The sequence below is a fragment of the Dama dama genome, chromosome 23, assembly GCF_033118175.1.
Source record: "Dama dama isolate Ldn47 chromosome 23, ASM3311817v1, whole genome shotgun sequence".
Classification (NCBI taxonomy): Eukaryota; Metazoa; Chordata; class Mammalia; order Artiodactyla; family Cervidae; genus Dama; species Dama dama.
The window spans coordinates 79,832,403-79,836,201 of NC_083703.1; the positions used below are offsets into that span (position 1 = coordinate 79,832,403).

The following is a 3,799-nucleotide window of genomic DNA, read 5'->3' on the forward strand; positions in this document are numbered from 1 at the left end:
TGGTTTCTATACGGTCATGCTCTAGGGGCCCTGTGGGTATCAGGGTGGCAGGATTTACCATATGACAGTTTTTTATGGTAGCCATAGTGTTGTCTAGAAGCACAGCCTGGACTTGAATCTGGGGATAGCTGTCCTATTCCCTTAAAATGTACTAAAGCCTGAACCTGGCATGGCGTCCACATACTGACTGACTGACCAAGCTGTTAACTTTTCAGCCTCCATTAGCAGGGTTGTAGTAGCTGCTGCACACTTCCCAGGTGGCTCAGTGGTGAAGAATCTGCCTGCCAGTGCAGAAGACACGGGAGACTTGGGTTTGGTTCCTGGGTCAGGAAGATCACCTGGAGAAGGAAATGGCAACTCACTCCAGTGTGCTTGCCTGGGAAATCCCATGGCCAGTCCTGGCGGGCTACAGTCCTCGGGGTCACAAAGAGCCAACAGGACTTAGCGACTGAGCTCCAGCACCACCAGCAGTGCCCGCTACTGCCTGTAGGCACGGAGGCCACCCCTACAGTTCGACCTAATTGTTTTGAGAAATAAGCAACCCCCTGAATAGGGGGGTCCCAGTTTTTGAGCTCATACACCAAGGGCAGTTCTCTTCCTCTCTTAAATGTAAAGGTCAAAGGGTTTATCTAAATTTGAAAGGGCCAGGGCAGGGATCTGAAGTAATTGCTTTTTCAATTCTTGAAAGGGCCCTTCGGCATTCTGAATTCTACTCAAAGGGATCATTCTCCTTTCCTTTCAACTTTTCACATAGAGGCCTCGTCATTAGACCAGAGTTAGTGAATCCAGAAGTGCAAAACCTGGCCATCCCTTGTAAACCTCTAAATTGTCTTCTAACTTTAGGAGGCTCTAGGCTGCAAATGGCTTCTTTCGTTTCCTGGGATGGCCTTCTCTGACCTGTGAGAATGAGACCTAGAGTGGGTTACTCCAGTTTGTGAGGCGTGAGTGTGCATGCCCAGTTGTGTCCAACTCTTTGTTACCCCATGGACTGTAGCCTACCAGGCAAGAATAGAATTTCTCAGGCAAGAGTACTGGAGTGGTTGCTATTTCCTCCTTGAGGGGATTTTCCTGACCCAGGGACTGAACCCACATTTCCTGTGTCTCCTGCATCACGGGGAGATTCTTTACCCCTGAGCCATCAGGGGATTCTAGTTTGTGATATTTGACCCTTTTTCTTGGACACCTTATACTCTTTATCGACCAGGTGGTTCAGGGTAGGTATAGTATGTTTGTCACAGGCCTGCTTAGGAGGGCTGGTGATCAGAATATTGTCTACATATTGGAAGAAGTTTCCCTTTTGGAGATGTAGACCTTTTAGGTCTTTAGTTGAAGTTTCCTCAAAGACAGTGGGGGAGTGTTTGAGCACTTGGGTCAGGACAGTCCAGTGATATTGCTCTTTCTGTTTTGTGTTTGGGTCTTGTCACTCAAAAGCAAAAATTCTTGTGATGCTGGGGTTAATGAAATACATAAGATGACATCTTTTAAGTCTAAAACAGAACACCCGGGTCCTGGTGGACAGCAGAGTGGCTGGCAGGGCACAGGGATTGGGGACTTTGGGATGTATATCCTTGGTGGTTTCACTGACTGCCCTGAGTTTCTGGACCATCTGGTATTTCCCACTGGCTTCTTCTTCTTTTTTTTTTTAATTATTATTATTATTTTTTCCCACTTATTTTTATTAGTTGGAGGCTAGTTACTTTACAATATTGTAGTGGTTTTTGTCATACATTGACATGAATCAGCCATGGATTTACATGTGTTCCCCATCCTGAACCTCCCCTCCCACCTCCCTCCCCATCCCATCCCTCTGGGTCATCCCAGTGCACCAGCCCCGAGCACTTGTCTCATGCATCCAACCTGGACTGGTGATCTGTTTCACACTTGATAATATACATGTTTCAATGCTGTTCTCTCAGATCATCCCACCCTCGCCTTCTCCCATAGAGTCCAAAAGTCTGTTCTATATACATCTGTGTCTCTTTTTCTGTCTTGTATATAGGGTTATCGTTACCATCTTTCTAAATTCCATATATATGCGTTAGTATACTGTATTGGTCTTTATCTTTCTGGCTTACTTCACTCTGTATAATGGGCTCCAGTTTCATCCATCTCATTAGAACTGATTCAAATGTATTCTTTTTAATGGCTGAGTAATATTCCATGGTGTACATGTACCACAGCTTCCTTATCCATTCGTCTGCTGATGGGCATCTAGGTTGCTTCCATGGCCTGGCTATTATAAACAGTGCTGCGATGAACATTGGGGTGCATGTGTCTCTTTCAGATCTGGTTTCCTCAGTGTGTATGCCCAGGAGTAGGATTGCTGGGTCATATGGCAGTTCTATTTCCAGTTTTTTAAGGAATCTCCACATTGTTCTCCATAGCGGCTGTACTAGTTTGCATTCCCACCAACAGTGTAAGAGGGTTCCCTTTTCTCCACACCCTCCCCAGCATTTATTGCTTGTAGACTTTTGGATAGCAGCCATTCTGACTGGCGTGTAATGGTACAAAAAACATGGAACGCTTCACGAATTTGCATGTCATCCTTGCGCAGGGGCCATGCTAATCTTCTCTGTATCGTTCCAATTTTAGTATATGTGCTGCCGAAGCGAGCACCACACTGGCTTCTTTTATGGGGAGGATGGGGGAATACAGAGTGGTTGGCACAGTCTAATAAGGCCCCAGTATATTAGGGCATCCAAAGGATGAGATGGTTAGATGGCATCACCAACTCAATGGACATGAATTTGAGCAAACTCTGGTCTGAAGGGCTAGGTGCATGGGGTACCCTGTGAGCCAGTGAAATCAGACTAAACACAGAGGAAAAAGAAAAAGTTAGATATTATTACCCAGATTCTACTTTTATTTCCTGGGAGTTGTTAATGGACTTTGCCTGTGACACAACCAGCCAACTGACCAAATAACCCGTAAAGCTCCAGCACTACTAAAGACTATTCCAAGCTTGAAATCTTGAGTTAAATTCCACCTAATAACCAACCTGTGACCAGCTTCCCGTATCACAGCTGTTGGAAAGCACACTAGAAAACCATTTGAGGGGAATAAAAAGTACCATCAAATCCTTTGGCATTGGGTTTGAAATAAGCTAACAAATTGTGAGAAGAGCAGAAATATTGTTCACCTTTGGCCTGTCCCCAAAAAGACAAATTAAGTCGTGAGTCCCTTTATGATTGTGTTTTCCCCAAGAGAACCTTCATGAGGTAATTTTGTTTCTCTTGAAAAAAATATATTAGCAGCTGTGAAAAATAATGTTAACGTTAGTTCAATAGGATGTAAATAAAAGAGGTCCAGTCAACTCAAGTTTCTAAATTGAGAGTGTACCATTATTTAGACTCTACAGATATTGAAACGAGAGGAGAAATGACCTAAGGTTATGGCACTATTTTCAATTAAAAAAAACAAAACAAAATACCTTGCTTTGAACCACAGTGCTGCACATTAAAAACTCATATCTCCTAGTGACTGGGGATTAGGTGTTCCCAGCGCAGCACCTGGAAAGTTGTAATATTAATAGGTATGCTTATTATTACTAGCATATGCTTATCTTCTACAATTTTGATAACAGGGTCGGGTGAGTCAATTTCTTTGTTTTCTGATGCTTTCAGGGTAACTCTAGGAATTACTAATTAGATACAAGTGCAGCTGACTTACAGAATTAGTGACACCGTCAGAGATGCCGAGGGGGAGACAGTACACCGTAGCGAGCTGACGGACTTGGTTGTTCGGGTCTCAGAGGGGTCTCTCCTGACAGCTCTATCTAAAACCCTCTCTCAGTCACTCT

At 44.1% G+C, this 3,799-nt stretch overlaps 1 non-coding gene across 1 annotated transcript; it reads right to left on the reverse strand.

Moving 5' to 3' along the window:
* Positions 1-2,509: 2,509 nt before the first annotated feature.
* On the reverse strand, positions 2,510-2,616 carry LOC133045398 (U6 spliceosomal RNA). Its single transcript, XR_009690259.1, has one exon. It is a non-coding gene; the product is annotated as a U6 spliceosomal RNA (small nuclear RNA).
* Between the last annotated feature and the right edge of the window lie 1,183 nt (positions 2,617-3,799).